The sequence below is a fragment of the Scyliorhinus torazame genome, chromosome 1 (genome assembly GCF_047496885.1).
Source record: "Scyliorhinus torazame isolate Kashiwa2021f chromosome 1, sScyTor2.1, whole genome shotgun sequence".
NCBI classification, from domain to species: domain Eukaryota; kingdom Metazoa; phylum Chordata; class Chondrichthyes; order Carcharhiniformes; family Scyliorhinidae; genus Scyliorhinus; species Scyliorhinus torazame.
In genome coordinates this window covers 189,857,621-189,874,528 of record NC_092707.1, presented here as the reverse complement: position 1 = coordinate 189,874,528, position 16,908 = coordinate 189,857,621, and the positions used below count along the sequence as shown (strand labels likewise).

The window sequence follows — 16,908 nt, the reverse complement described above, 5'->3', positions numbered from 1 at the left end:
TATATCCCCCTCCCCCATATCCCCCCTCCCCATATCCCCCATACCCCCCTCCCCATATCCCCCATATCCGCCTTCCCCCATTTCCCCAAGTGAATCCAGCCCTAACCTTAACCTCTGCAATACACGCGCAACCGATGGCGTGCATTCATATACCTGTCTAACACTGTTGCCTTTTACCCCTGCCACCACCCCCCACAGGAGAAGCGCGCACACAACACCAGGGAGCATGTGAGGACTGGAGGAGGCCCAGCTGATGAGAGGCCACTGACCGAACATGAGGGAAGGGCCCTGGAACTGGCAGGTGGACCTGAGGACCAGGAGGTTGCTGATGCAGAGGTCGGGGGCCCACCAGCAAGTGAGCCACCTCAGCCCGTCCCCATATCCCCACCTCCTCCATATCCCCCCTCCCCCATATCCCCCCTCCCCCATATCACCTGATCACTGCCTGCGTGTCTAATCATGCATGCTTCATTGTGTATCGCAGGAGCAAACGTCGAGGCACCCATCCCCGCAGATGCAGACTGCCCGCATGATGCCCCTCGGAGACCACGGGAGACGGAGAGACCCGGACCCTCTGGTATGCGACGCCCGCACGATGCCCCTCGGAGACCACGGGAGACAGAGAGCCCCGGACCCTCTGACATGCGACGCCCATACGATGCCCCTCGGAGACCACGGGAGACGGAGAGATCCCGACCCTCTGGTATGCGACGCCCGCACGATGCCCCTCGGAGACCACGGGAGACGGAGAGACCCGGACCCTCTGGCATGCGACGCCCGCACGATGCCCCTCGTAGACCACGGGAGTCGGAGAGACCCGGAGCCTCTGGCATGCGACGCCCGTACGATGCCCCTCAGAGACCACTGGAGATGGAGAGACCTGGAGCAACAGGGAGACAACGCCCCCGTCTCATGCGGGTGCGGCGACGCAGGCGTGTGCCACCCAGCGACGAGAGGGGCAGCCACAGGCCCCCGTCACAGCCGAGCCACGAAACCACAACCCAGGACACCCCTACCCAGGACACCCCTACCCAGGAAACTGAAATACAGGACAGTGACACAGATTGGATGGGCGGAGATGAACTGCCACCCCAAAGTGCCATGGACTCAGAGTCGGACGATGCGCATGACACAACGCCACTGCTGTCACCAACACCCTCCACCATCGCAGAGACGCTCACCTCGGTTGGGCACTTTAGTGATGAGGCGTCTGGTACACTCACTGGTGCGCACAACACAGCTGTCCCGGTACAGCAGGTGGAGGTAGGAGCAGCAGAGGGGCCGGGCGGTCAGAGGGCAGCCCGGCGCATGCGAACATCAGCCGCCCAGATAGATCCCGGGTTCCTGGAGTTACCACACCCACCCATAGGTCCGTTGCAACCATCAAACCTGAGACGAGCGAAGAGGGTGACGGCCAGCTTGCGGCGGCTGCAGTCGCAGGTGGAGGAGTCCACACGTGTCAAGGAGCTGGCAGTGGTGCCGGTCATGCGTGCCACCCAGGCCGACACCGCACGGGTGGCGTCCGCGGTGGAGGCAATGGGTGCGACGGTGTCAGACATTGGGAGCGGTTTGCGAGGCCTGGGGCTTTCCGTGCAGGCGGCGTCTGTGGCCCAGGACATGGCTGCCCTCTCACAGGAGGCCATGAGCCAGCGCCAGCGGCAGATGGCAGAGGGGCTCAACTCCGTGGCACAGTCTCTGAAGGCCATGGCCCAGTCTCAGCAGGCCATGGCCCAGTCTCAGCAGTCCATAGCCCAATCTCTGCAGGCCATGGCCCAGTCTCAGCAGGCCATCGCTGAGGGCATCTGCGCCATTGCCCATGTGCAAGCCGGTGTCACACAGTCACAGACAGGGATTGCCAACCCCCTGAGCTCCATGGCTGCAAACCTGCAGACCCCTGTCGATACCAGTACAGGCCTCCTGGACTGGCAGCATCAGATGTCGGGGGGGCGTCGGATGGCCAGTCCGTTCGCATCCCCCACCCATGTAGAGGCCTGGGGGCCATCTGGCACCCCGAGAGAGGAGGAGGTGCTGAGGCCCCTTCCGGGTCCCATTGTAGGGGAGGTCACGGAACACCTGAACACCTCGGACTCCCCCCCTTGCGTCCCAGGTGCATCGGGTGGGCAACGGGCAGGGCAGGCTGGCAGCTCGCCATCCCAGTCGCCCGGGCCGCAGCCTGGCCCATCTAGGCCAGGACGCCCCAGGAAACGTGCACCAAAGGGCTCCCGTGTCAGAGGGCAGGAATCCCATGAGTCCACCTCCAGTTCTGCTGTACCGTCTGGGGAACCACCTAGGCGTAGTCAAAGGGCCCGTAAGGCCAAACAATTAGACACTGAGTAAGTTGGCACAGGTGCAGGGCACAGATGAGTTTTAGGGGCTAGGGCACGTGCATGAACTCCTTTGGTTATTAAAGTCAATGTTACACCTACAGAAGCTGCCTTTGTGCTCTGTCCAAAGTGTGCGGGGGTGTCATGTACGTTGAGCGCAAGTGTGTGTGTGAGGGGTGGTCTTACCTCAGCCCCAGTTGAGTCTGCCCCCTTCCCCCTGGGCCGCCATCAACATCCCCCCCGGGCAGAGGACGGGACCGTGCGCTGCAGTGTCACAGCCGCATGCAGGGATGGTCCGGGTGGATGGTGGTACTGTGGCCATGGGTCAGACATAGTCCAACGATGTGGAGCCAGGAGCTCACCGCAGGGCGGGTTGTCATCATCCTCCATGGCCTGCAATAGACACGCGTCCACCGGCAACTGTGTGAGCCCGGCCGTTGTGCCGCAGGTGGATCGGCAATAGGGGGGTGGTGTGCATGCGGGTGGGGTGGGTGGGGTTCAGAAGGGGTTGAGGGTGCTGGGTGGGTGGATGGGTGGGGGGTGTGGGTGGTCGGGTGTTGCCATGGTGTGCAGTCTGTGGCCATACTACCCGATTCCCACGCCCATCTAGTCACTGAAGCAGGCGTCTGTCAGCCTGTCCTGTGCCCGCTGTCCTAGCCGGTAAGGGTGGACAGCCACCCGCCCATGTCTAGCCCGTCTGCCCTGACCATTGCCCCCATCCCCCTCATCTGGGGAGGACTGCGCCTCTTCCTGCTGCTCCTCCACTCCGCCGTCCTCTGCCTGCGGCACATCGCCCCTCTGCTGGGCTCTGTTGTGCAGGACGCAGCACACCACAATGATGCGGCCGACCCTATCTGACCGATACTGGAGGGCGCCCCCAGAGAGGTCCAGGCACCTGAAACGCATCTTCAGCACGCCAAAGCACCTCTCTATCACTCCCCTTGTCGCTACATGGGCATCATTGTAGCGGTTCTCCGCCTCATTGCGTGGCCTCCATATAGGCGTCATCAGCCACGATCGCAATGGGTAGCCCCTGTCGCCCAGCAACCAGCCCCTCAGCCGGGGATGGCGTCCCTCGTACATGCCGGGGATGTATGACCGCGACAACACGTATGAGTCGTGTACGTTGCCTGGGTAACGGGCGCAGACGTGCAGGATCATCATGCGGTGGTCGCAGACCACCTGTATGTTCATCGAATAGGTCCCCTTCCTATTAGTGAACACGGCCCTGTTATCTGCAGGTGGCCGCACGGCGACGTGCATCCCATCGATCGCGCCCTGGACCATGGGGAACCCGGCCACGGCAGAGAAGCCCACGGCCCAGACATCTTGGCTGGTCCGGTCCACAGGGAAGTGGATGTAGCAGTGCGCAATGGCATATAGGGCGTCTGTCACTGCCCGGATGCACCGGTGCACTGATGTCTGCGAGATGCCGGACAGGTCCCCACTCGGTGCCTGGAATGACCCCGTTGCATAAAAGTTCAGGGCCACCGTAACCTTGACGGACACGGGGAGAGGGTGTCCCCCGCCAGTGCCACGCGGTGACAGGTGTGCCAGCAGGTGGCAGATGTGTGCCACGGTTTCCCGGCTCATCCGGAGTCTCCTCCTGCATTCCCGGTCCGTGGGGTCCTGGTATGACAGCCGGGGCCGGTACACACGGGGCGTCCTCCGGTGCCTCCGTTGCCGTGGGGCCGCGACGTCCTCCTCCCCCTCCTCGTCCTGTCGGGCGGATGTCCCTCCAACCTGGTCGGCTGCCGCCTGCCCCTCTGCGGCAGCCTGCGCCACCTCTCTGGCACGCTCCTCCTCCTCCTCCTCATCCAGCGCAACATGGACATTAGCGGCTGCCGCCACGGAGGCCAACATCGCTGGCTGACCGGCAAACATGACGGCCTGTGCGGGGGCCGGGGGGGGGGAATGAACGATGACATGTCATCATTGCCCATACCCCCTCCTCCCCCCCAGCCAGGTGGCATGGACCGCATGGGTCTGACTGTTGGAGGCTGTCACCTGGCCAGGTGGACCAACTCACTTGCCCTCGCACCCCCCTCCCCGGCACGGATCCCGCCCCCCCCCCGCGACCCCCCGGCACTGACCCCCCCCCGCCCCCCCTACCCGGCACGGACACCCCCATCCCCCCCCCCCCCCCCCGTCACGGACCCCCACCCCGTCCCCCTCCCCAGCACGGACCCCCGCCCCCCTCCCCGGCACGGACCCCCGTCCCCTCCCCGGCACGGACCGCCCCCCGTCCCCCTCCCCGACACGGACCCCCCCCCCGTCCCCCTCCCCGGCACGGACCCCCCCCCCCACCGCCCCCCTCCCCGGCACGGACCCCCTCCCCCGTCCCCCTCTCCGGCACGTACCCCCCCCTCCCCGGCACGGACCCCCCCTCCCCGACACGGAACCCCCCCGTCCCCCTATCCGGCACGGACCCCCCCCGTCCCCCTCCCCAGCACTGAGCCCCCCCCCGGCATTGTCCCCGTCCCCTTCCCCGACATGGACCCCCCCCCGTCCCCCTATCCGGCATGGACCCCCCCGTCCCCCTATCCGGCACGGACACCCCCCCCCCGTCCCCCTCCCCGGCACGGACACGACCCCCCCCTGGCAGTCATCCTCCCATCCCCGGCACTCACCCCCCTCCCAGCACTCCCCCGGAGCCCAGCCCACTACAGTGGGGGCGGGATTCACGACAGCCCACGGCCTTTCTCCAACCCGGTGGGGGTTCGGATAATCTCGCCCCAGATGTGTAATGATGCCTTCGGAATACTTCAGTTACCATTCAATCCCCGAGAATAGTGACAACTTTTCTTAGGAAGACACATAGACAAGGACCATTGCCAGCTAATGTCACTTGATCAATATTTTCCATACCGTTCACGATAAATGATGAGATGAATTCTCTGTGTTTCACTAGATTGTGAGGTGAAATTCTGAAAAAAATCATGCAGTAAATCTTCATTTGGGAAGGACCAGAAGTATTTGTGCTTCACTTCTGTCAAGACTTCATCCATTTGATGACAATAAACGTGACTTATATTAACGAGCTGCAAGACTAGAAACAGAAAATAAACATTTGCAAATGTTTTTAATTCCCCCTGAAGACAGGGCCCCTTTAAGCTGTTGGAGGAGAGTAGTCAATGTGCTGAATTGTTAAATCCATACCATTAACATGATTGCATGGAACCGTTTGTGGAGCCTTGTTTCAAAGCTTGATGAGCAGGGCTGTGGTATTAAACTTTTGGAATTCTTGTTAATTTGTTTCTGGTAATTCAGTTCATATTTTCATCCTTTTGCTCTACTTTGAATATTATGCAATGACTTGCTCCAAGGTCAATGTTGAACCTCTACCAGCTGTTATGAGGTACTCGACAGAACCTTGCGATGATTTACCGAGCACTCTCCTTCCTGTTCAGAAGTGAAGTGCCTTAGCTCCCCTCGGTGCCCGCCAGTTTTTTTCTCCACTGGAGCCTCATTATTACAGACTTGCTCACAATAAAATCACTCATTAGAATACTTTGCTTTCTCCAGAAGCTCAATACTCAATAAATCAGGTGCCTGTTAAGAAACATTGCTTTGCCAAGCCTTGAGGTTGAAATTAACATAGCTTAACTACAGTTAAAGAGCAGGCTAGCAAAACACAGTGGTGTCAAATCTTTATGAGGTTTAAATATTTACAAATAAAACAATGCAGACATAAAATAAATGACTAGAATAAAGTAATCTGGCAGGTATAAGAAACAGCCAATGCAGCAGAGAGGCAAAATGGAGGCTGGAGTGGAGATAGGGGGCATAATTTACCAGCTTCATCCCGTCGGAATCGGGAAGGGACGTGGCCATTAGATCCCGGTAGAGGCCTCTCCCAAGATTCCGAATGGTCGTGACGTGATCTCGCAAGTCATTGTGATCCACCCACGATGGGCGGGACCCAGACTTGCAGCCTGCCGATGCCAGATTGAACTGGCTTCCAGGTTCTCGCCGAGGAGACCCCAGCCCTGTGCAGTTTAGCACTGGTCCCCACAAATGGGGACCAGGTGGAATGACACTTGGGGCCGGGGGGGCGGGAGGGGGGGGGGGGGCACTTCCAAGCAACTGGTTTATTTAGTATTCATGCCAACCCCCCTAAAGCACAATATAATCACAGTCAGAACTGAAACCAACCCCCACACAGACACATTTGTTCAGCATGAATCTAACTATAAGTTTTACCCTTCCAGACGCAGTAACATAAAATTAAACCCACTTAAAACTATACCTTTGTTTACCAATACAATATAAATCCCTCAAGTGTACTTTAATTGTCCTAACAATATGAAGAAAAATTGGAGACATATTTAATCTATTCACTAATTATGGTTTCTCTGGATTGTAATGCTGTAAATCTTTGAGTGAAGAGCCATTGGCATTAAATTGCAACTTTTTCACACAATAAACCAGCAACCGTGAGTATTCTTATTATCCATCAATAAAACGATTTTGGTATGTTATGTGCTTCCATTCCAAAAAGTGGTGGGTGTTCATTAAACCCCAAAGGAAGTCTGTTGGCTGCACAATGTCTGCACACTTGGAGCTTTCTGGAAAATATAGGCTGTTGCTTGGCTGTCTTATGGCGCATCCCTGCCTCTGGGCTAGAAGCTCTGGGTTTGAGTTCCACCCCAGGTTGAGTATTAACTTGCAAATCTTTCCAAACTACACCAATGGCAGGTAGGAAGAGAGGGAGAGATTCCTTGGTCAGCCACATGACGGGAAGGAATTGAAGCCTCCGCCATCACTGTCCATAGCTCCAGCCTAGAACATGTATGTAAAAGTGCATGTTGCCTCAGCAACCCGGATTCCCTGAGTGAACTGTAACACACACCTGGTTGTGGCTCATCGCTGTTTTTCGTGCAGTGATAGGTGTGGAAAAAGCAAACCACAAGCCTTGGGCTGAGAGAAGGACAGATGGGCATACTTCCAAAATCAGAAGAGATAACTGTGTGATGGTTTAATATGTTTTTCAATATTTTTCTCTTCTTTAAGAATATAATGCTACTAGTTCACCTTTTACAGCTCTCTTTCTCTCGTTCCCAAGAAAGGGAAATGGCGGCCGAATGAATCTTCCAAAAACAATCTGAGCCGTTTCATTAATTTTCTTCCTCACGCTTGCCAGCTGATAACTTTTATTTGTACTGCTTATTCTTCAAGTTCTCAAGTCTACTTGATAGGAAGTCACTGACCAATGCAGAGATCCTATGTGACTGTGACAGTGATAAACTATCATTCCTTGTTCACTGGTGTTGCCAACTCTGGCTGGGCATATTCTGCGAGATGTCAGTGGAAGAGATGTCATGGAAAACCATGGCATGGTGTGAGTGGGTTCTGTAGGTGACATCTCTGAGGAGAATGCAGGAGAAATTGTTTAATGGTGAGTTTGTGGCCTAATGCAAACAATGAATCATTTTCTCCATCGTTGATGTTTCAAGTTGTTAGTTTTCACTGTGTGTGAATAAAAACATAGTTAGGTTATTTTTGGTGTATGTTTTCTCCGTCTGTTGTATTTTACCCAAATTCAAGAACATGAGAAGTCTTGGAATGGACTGTTGGGTTTGTCTTGGGAGACAACTTGCTGTGCCATTTGACCAGCAGCAACTCTTCACCCTGTCGTGTTGGGTGTTCCGATACACAAACGAACCAACACGGTTGTAGATGGTACAACTCTGTTTTATTATTCTGTACAATAACAACTGTTAATGTCTGGCTGTGGTTCGTACTTCACCAGTTAACCTGTGGACCCAGCCCTAGCACTATCTCAGAGAGGCACTCAGCACATGGTGTATGTCTGAGTGGCACGCTGCGAGCTCTGTGCTCTGAGCTATCTCCTGGAAGAAAAGAGCGGGAACTGTTGTGTTCCCTGTTTTATAGTGCGTGTGCTCTCACTGGTGATTGGCTGTGATGTTGTGTGTGTGTTGATTGGTCCGTCTACCTGTCCATCAGTGTGTGTGTGTGATTGCACCATGATATGTTAATATGGATATCATGACATCCCCCCTTTTCACAAGGATATGTGCCTACATGGTAATAAATATTGCTGTGTACTGAGTGCGGCTGAGTATGTGTGTGCAATATTTACAACATGTACATGAGGCTAAACTATATACATAGGAAGGTGTCAGGTGCAACAGAGCAAAGAGGTTGTACCACAAACAAAACAAGTGCAATCATCAAATGTCGAAAGAGAACTCCTGGAACGACAAGAAATAAACACGTTAACATTGTTGCACAACAATTCAGTGAGTCCAATGTGCAAACAGGCTCATAAGTCCAGGCTAGTAGGTGGGCGACGAATTCGGGTTGACCGTTAGGGTGGCACACCATTCATCGCCTGGATTAACGCTGTGCACTGGCATCGGCTGGTGGGTCCCACCTGGGGACATCCGGTTCCTGTCTATTACCGCAACACGGAAGGCTTCCCGGTCGTCGGTATCACCGGTCTGTATGTCGTCAGGGTATGACTCGGTGTATGGAGGCTGAATGGTCCACACGTCCCTGCGAGGCTGGCGGAATTGCGGAGCGTTGGCAGGTTGAGCTGCTCGACAGCAGGCAGCGTAGTGGACCATCTTGCCACAGCGGAGGCATTGTCGAGTTTTGGCTGGACATTGCCGCTTTAAGTGTGCGGATCCACAGTTGCCGCACGTCGTGACGTCATGGCGTTCATTGCGCCACCGCGCATGCACGGTGTGGTCCTGCGTAGAGTGCGCCTGCGCATCACGTCCCTCTGCATCGATGTCCCCTCTTTTGGCACGTACAAGCGCGGGAGGCCTCGGAAACCGCGCGAAATGGCCGTCCTCGTCTGGGCCACGGGCCGGGAGGAACTCGATCGACTGAACCCGCTTGGCCTCGTAGGACCACTGCCGTGCCGATTCAGCCGCCTGGAATTGAGAGTACCGGCTGGTCGCGTTTACGTGGAGGACGCAGGTTTCGGTGGCGGTGGCTATGGTGCGGCGCTTTATTTTGAGGAGCTGCTGGCGTAGGGTGTCCGAGGTGACCCTAAAAACGATCTGATCCCGAATCATGGAATCGGAGGTGGCCTCATAGCCGCAGGACTGCGCGAGGATGCGGAGGTGTGTCAAAAAAGATTGGAAAGCCTCATCCTTACCCTGCAGGCGCTGCTGGAAGAGGTAACTCTCGAAGTTCTCATTCACTCCGACGCTGAAGTGTTGCTCAAATTTTAGAAGGACCGTCTTGTACTTTGTCTTGTTTCCTCGCCTTCTGCGAATGCCAGGGAGTTGTAGATGTGGATGGCGTGTTGCCCCGCCGTGGAGAGGAGGAGGGCAATCTTCCTGGTGTCCGATGCATTCTCCCTGTCTGTGGCTTCTAAGAAGAGCTGGAAGCGCTGTTTAAACAGCTTCCAGTTGACGCCGAGATTTCCATGGCGCAGGATGGCGGATCTCTGAAGAGGTGCAGGTAGGCCTCACAGTCACTGGGGAGTTTCCAGTCCTGGTATCATGCCGTGTTGGGTGTTCCGATACACAAATGAACCAACACGGTTGTAGATGGTACAACTCTGTTTTATTGTTCTGTACAATAATAACTATTAACTTCTGGCTGAGGTTCGTACTTCACCAGCTAACCTGTGCACTCAGCCCTAGCACTATCTTAGTGAGGCTCTCAGCACATGGTGTATGTCTGAGTGGCACGCTGTGAGCTCTGTGCTCTGAGCTATCTCCTGCTGGAATGAGCGGGAACTGTGGTGTTCCCTGTTTTATATGCGTGTGCTCTCACTGGTGATTGGCTGTGATGTTGTGTGTGTGTTGATTGGTCCTTCTACCTGTCCATCAGTGTGTGTGTGTGATTGTACCATGATATGTTAATATGGATATCATGACACACCCCACCTTTTCAGCTTCCTGGCACAGGTCAAAGGTCACCACAGAGGATGTATTCTCTGTCAGACTACATGGAGCCTGAAGGGTCATCAGGAGCAATGCCCCCTCCGGGAGGGGAAAACCCCCCACCGCCAGCGCTCACCTGACCTTTCATCTGGAAAGCCAAAACAAGTCAATGACTGCCAGTGGTTTCCTGACAACGTGAGCCTCCTGGCTGGATATGGACTTGTAGCCTTTGGAGAAGCGGGGTAGGTATCAACTATCCACGTCTGCTGATCACAATTGCCGACCATGGGCTCTAGGAGACCCCCATGTCTCCAGGGAAATCGGAGGACATTGTTCTCCCCCGTGCAGACTCTTTACAGGAAGCTGGTTCCTCTGGGATCTCACTTCTGATGGGGGTTTGCTGCACAAGAGGGGATGTAACTTAATGTCAATGCCTCGTGATGATTGGAATTTTTTCTTTCCCCTTCTCACTGGTTTCTGATGCCTAATCATGGGAATGATTTGTTTAAAATGTTGTTTTAAAATCTCCTGGGAAGATCTATTTGGCACTGGGAGTTTGATGCCAATTCCATTAGGACCACTAGCCATTGCTGGAGGGTTGGCAACTCTATCAAAGTTCTTCAGCATCTCTCAAAATTCATCCAGCTGGGTGGGACTGTGCTTGCCTGGTTACTTTCTTATCTATCCACTCATAGTTAGAGAATCACCTGCAGTGTCTTCTCTGCCCACACCTGCACCATAACACTTTGTGGTGCTCTAAGGATTTATCCTCTGTACCTTCCTATTTCTCATTTACATGACACCCCGAGGTGACATCACCTGTATATTTACTCTGACAACACCCAACACTACCTTAACCTCCACTGCCTCAAATTTATCAGACGCTTGCCTGACATCCAGTACAAGAAATTGCTCGCAATTAAATATTGGGAATATCAAAGCATTTATCTTCAATTCCGGCCACAAACTGCATCCCCTTGTCACCAACTCTATCTATCGCCCTGGCAACTTTCTGAGGGTCAAACAGAGAGTTCGAAACATTTGTATTATGTTTGACACCAAGCTGTGTTTTGACCAGATATCTGGGCCTTCACTAAGGCTGTGTATTTTCATCTTCATAGCCTCAGCCAACTGTGTCCCTGCCTCAGCTCATTTGCTGCTGAAACTCTCAACCAGATCATTTATACCTCGAGATTCAATATTCCAAAGCACTCCTAGCTGGCCTCCCAGTTGCCATTCTCTATAACTTAAGTTCATCTAATACTCTGCTGCCATGTCCTAATTCACACCAAGACCCGTTCATTTGTCAAGCCTATGCTCACTCACCTACATTTGATTCCCAGTTAAACAGTGCCTTGATACCACACACTGGGCTAAATCGCTGGCTTTTAAAGCAGACCAAGGCAGGCCAGCAGCACGGTTCAATTGCCGTACCAGCCCCCCCCCGAACAGGTGCCGGAATGTGGCTTTTCACAGTAACTTCATTTGAAGCCTACTTGTGACAATAAGCGATTTTCATTTCATATTAAAATTCTCATTCAAATACCTCCAGGGCTTCACCCCTCCCTATCTTTGCTGTCCACTCCCACCCTACAACCACTCGAGATCTCTGTGTTCCTCCAATTCTGGCAACTTGTGCACCCCCCAATTTTCATCACTCCACCATTGTGCTTCAGGTGCTTCGGCGCAAGCTCTGGAATTTCCTCTCTAAACCTCTCTTTCTTCCCTTAAAACACATCTTAAAGCCTACTTCTTTGACCAAATGTTTGGTGATCTGGCAGGATAGCTCCTTCTGTAGCTTGGCATTGGATTTGTTTAACCCTGTAAATAACCTTGGGATGTCTTGGAACTGTAGGAGCGTTTTCAAGGACTGAGTATTGAGCTGACTTTTATGTGGGGTTCCTCCCTCTTAGTATAGCTCAGCTAAACACAAAGACCTGCAGCCACATCAACTCTGGTTAAGACGTCTTTATTTTTCCAAGCTTGGTCAATGTACGAGGGAGAGTGATTTTGATAAATGCCAAATCCATTCTACTTTACACTGGCTCAGGTGCACCAATTATACAATTTTCCAAAAATCAATAGCCCAACCCAATTGGACTCGATCCAATCCTTGGAGCTGACAATTTTATCTTGACTAATGACGTTTACTTTAAGCAGCATAATGACTGTGATAAGCTCATGATTTTACCCCATCCTGCCACCTGCTGTTTACCAAGACTCTTTATCCATTATGCCTTGTTTTGTTCCCATCCCATGTTGCATATCTCAGCCAGTTTCTACCCACCTCAATGTTTGTCTGGGTGCAGGATGTTGAAGTTGGTTCCTCTTTATACCATGGATTGTCTGAGACAGGATATTGGGGCCACTGATAAGAACTGCTTACTGAGCTGACTGTGTTACTGCTGACCATACTATTTCTGTCTGATTCTGTTTGTCTTAAAAACATGGGCAAGTTAGCTAGCTTAAATCCCAACATGCATTGTGGCCACTGCTTTTAGCAAGAGTTTAATGCTTGTTATTGCTATGTTCTACAAATACATGTTCAATGGTTAATAATGACTACTGGGTATACTTTCTATCATTAGTCTCAATCCTCAATAAACTAACTAATGCAGAACTATTCTAATATTATCCTAGCTATCTGGTTTTAAGGGGTCTCATCTCAGGACACCCCTGTTCACGTACATTGAAGGTGCTTGAGAAATGCAAATTGTTGTTGGTCTTGCAATCTCATGCTAATTGGCGTAATTCCTGTCTCTGGTAATATTTCAAGTGATTTGCACCATTAATTCCACGGTGATTCATTTTGTCAAGATTATTTATGAAGTTAGTGTGAGACAGATTTTATATCTTATGGTTTCAAGTGTGACAGACACATACTGAATGCAACATTTGAACTTTATTGCTGCTGTCCAATGATAGAATTCTGAAACTGTCGTCACATACTAAACCAGTGTGAGGTATTGCCATTCTGATTGAACAATGCAAAACATGAAGGTGGTTAATAACAATTTCACACCATGTTGCCTGCAGGATTTGCATTTTCTTTCCTTTTGTCTGATCCACTCCGTGGTGAATAAAGCCAACGCCTCACTGGGTTGATTTTAACAGGCATTTATATTTCACTCTATTCCCATCACTCTGTGTTTATAAAGTAACAGATTTACAAACTTACTTCAATTCACATAACTTACCCCTTGTTAGTTTGTTTTATGCTTCAGGCCCACTAATTAGGGGCAACTTGGAGGCAACTACTTTGCTCAATGTTTTCCACTTCACATCATGCCATTGAGTTTGGCACTATTGATACCATGACCAGGGTTGGTAAGCTGTGGACAACAATTTTACTCATAGACATCACTCCAGTGGAACTTTATGATGTTTCCTCAGTGGAGCTTATAAGAAGTTTTAGTTATTTTTTCATGGGATGGGGCATCGCTGGCAAGGTCAGCATTTGTTGCCCATCCCTATTTACCTTTGAACTGAGTTGCTTGCTTCGCATTTCAGAGGGTAGTTAAGAGTCAAACACATTGCTCAGGAGTAGGTCAGACTAGATAAGGATGACAAAGTCTTTTATGGCAACAAATAATGTCATGGCCATCATTAGAAGACGAGCTTTCAGTTCCAGATTTATTAATTAACTTTAAATTTCACCAATTGCCACAGTGGAAATTCACTCCAAAGTCTCCAAAACTTTAGCCGAGGAAACTAGATCACTAGCACATTGACAGTATCACCGCTCGACCATCTCCCCTGAGTTTGAGAACATGCAAGACACCAATGAGAGTAATGCGACCTATTTCTTCATAACATGAAGAATTAAATGGAGAACGCACTTTCCTTCAAAATATATGTGACCAGACTCTCACATGTATGGAGAGCTTCATAAATTTCCAAGGAACGCTGAATATTCTTGACCCACATAACATTCACATAACCTCTGTAAAAAAAGAAAGTCAGGTTAAAACAAAATAGTCAAGAGATTAATTTTCAACCATCATTTCTGGGAATCCCTGATATAGTTCCGAAAACAGCGTTCTGCTTTGACAAAATCACTAACTGTGCCCAAGTATGATTATTTTGTTAAAGTGATGGGAAGCTCCAAGTTAAATGGCAAAACAGAGCAAATAACACAGATTAACAATCATTCCATTTTGACTAAGTCTGGAACTAGAACTGTTTTTCACAGCTTACCCCAATAAACAAATGATTGTTTTGCATGTTTGAACTCTTCATTTGTGCTGATGTTTTTGATAAATCACAGATCTTGAACTCAATTCATTGCCAGTTTCCTTGGCCAGACAATACCACACTTTTCCACTGCATTCCTTACTCCTTTGTTCCATCATTTTCTCTGCCTTCTGTTTGAACTTGTACCAGGCCTCAGAGCTTCGGCTGGATGCCATTCAGTAACCATCTTCCTTACAAGGTTGCAATATATTTGACACGTAACACTGTTTGTGTATTATGGATATTCTCATAGCAACAGTGATCACAAAAACACCAGTATTTTACTGTTGTTAGTTTTATTTACATTTGAAAGATGAACACAGTGCAGGTAACAGACAGTTACTAAACCTGAGGTTCTTCAGTTGCAAGTGGAACACTTGAGACTGACACATCGCTGACCTATCCACTGGTGTTATTAAGAAACCATTATAATAGAATGTGGTTTTTATCAAGTCATTCGTGCACAAAGATCTCAGTTTTGGTTGCCTAATTGGAAGAAGTTCCTGTGGAGGCACTTGTTACCTATTCAACTTTGCTGTATCTCCGAACTACAAAATTATGATGAATTAATAAACATAGAGCGATCGCTTCATAACTTTCTGCTCTACTGATTTATATAATCCTTACTACTGCTGTACTGGCCCCGAACTTGAACAAATCAGCCCTGAGTTTAGATGCCATGTACATGTATCATTGATGCTTGAATAGTCATTTTTTTAATACTAGAGTACAATTGGATTTGGGTGAGAAACCCCTGTGAACAGTAAGTTCAGTGTGAGGTCTGGACCATTTTAATTTGAAAGCATCATTGAAATAGTTCTGACCCAGCTCCTGCTGAAACTGCTGGTGGAAGTGAGGGGAGGGGGGGGGGGTAGATAAGAACATAAAAACTAGGAACAGGAGTAGGCCATCTAGCCCCTTGAGCCTGCTCCGCCATTCAATGAGATCACGGCTGATCTTTTGTGGACTCAGCTCCACTTTCCGGCCCGAACACCATAACCCTCAATCCCTTTATTCTTCAATAAACTATCTATCTTTATCTTAAAAACATTTAATGAAGGAGCCTCAACTGCTTCACTGGGCAAGGAATTCCACAGATTCACAACCCTTTGGGTGAAGAAGTTCCTCCTAAACTCAGTCCTAAATCTACTTCCCCTTATTTTGAGGCTATGTCCCCTAGTTCTGCTTTCACCCGCCAGTGGAAACAACCTGCCAGCATCTATCCTATCTATTCACTTCATAATTTTATATGTTTCTATAAGATCCCCCCTCCCGCATCCTTCTAAATTCCAACAAGTACAGTCCCAGTCTACTCAACCACTTCTCGTAATGCAACCCTTTCAACTCTGGGATTAACCTCGTGAATCTCCTCTGCACACCCTCCAGCGCCAGTACGTCCTTTCTCAGGTAAGGAGACCAAAACTGAACACAATATTCCAGGTGTGGCCTCACTAACACCTTATACAATTGCAGCATAACCTCCCTAGTCTTAAACTCCATCCTTCTAGCAATGAAGGAAAAAACTCAATTTGCCTTCTTAATCACCTGTTGCACCTGTAAAGCAACTTTTTGCGACTCATGCACCAGCACACCCAGGTCTCTCTGCACAGCAGCATGTTTTAATATTTTATCATTTAAATAATAATCTCTTTTGCTGATATTCCTATCAAAATGGATAACCTCACATTTGTCAACGTTGTATTCCATCTGCCAGACCCTAGCCCATTCACTTAACCTATCCAAATCCCTCTGCAGGCTTCAGGTATCCTCTGCACTTTTTACCACTCATCTTAGTGTCGTCTGCAAACTTGGACACATTGCACTTGGTCCCCAATTCCAAATCATCAATGTAAATTGTGAACAATTTTGGGCCCAACACTGATCTCTGAGGGACACCACTAGCTACTGATTGCCAACCAGAGAAACAGCCATTAATCCCCACTCTTTGCTTTCTATTAATTAACAAATCCTCTATCCATGCTACTACTTTACCCTCAATGCCATGCATCTTTATCTTATGCAGCAATCTTTTGTGTGGCACCTTGTCAAAAGCTTTCTGGAAATCCAGATTTACCATATCCATTGGCTCCCCGTTATCTATTGCACTGGTAATGTCCTCAAATAATTCCACTAAATTAGTTAGGCACGCTGCGTCTACCCAATGGGACAATTTTCATCCAGATGCCTCGCTATTTCTTCCTTGATGATAGATTCCAGCATCTTCCCTACTACCGAAGTTAAGATAACTGGCCTATAATTACCCGCTTTCTGCCTACCTCCTTTTTTAAACAGGTTTGCTAATTTCCAATCTGTCGGGACCACCCCAGAGTCCAGTGAATTTTGGTAAATTATCACTCGTGCATTTGCAATTTCCCTCGCCATCTCTTTTAGCAGTCTGGGATGCATTCCATCATGGCCAGGAGACTTGTCTACCTTTAGCCCCATTAGCTTGCCCATTACTACCTCCTCAGTGATAACAATCATCA

General features: G+C 50.3%; 1 protein-coding gene across 6 annotated transcripts in view; it reads left to right on the top strand.

Moving 5' to 3' along the window:
• The window catches only part of rspo1 (R-spondin 1), a 295,449-nt gene that overhangs the window by 113,112 nt on the left and 165,429 nt on the right, over positions 1-16,908 (top strand). The gene's annotated exons all lie outside the window — the stretch shown is intronic.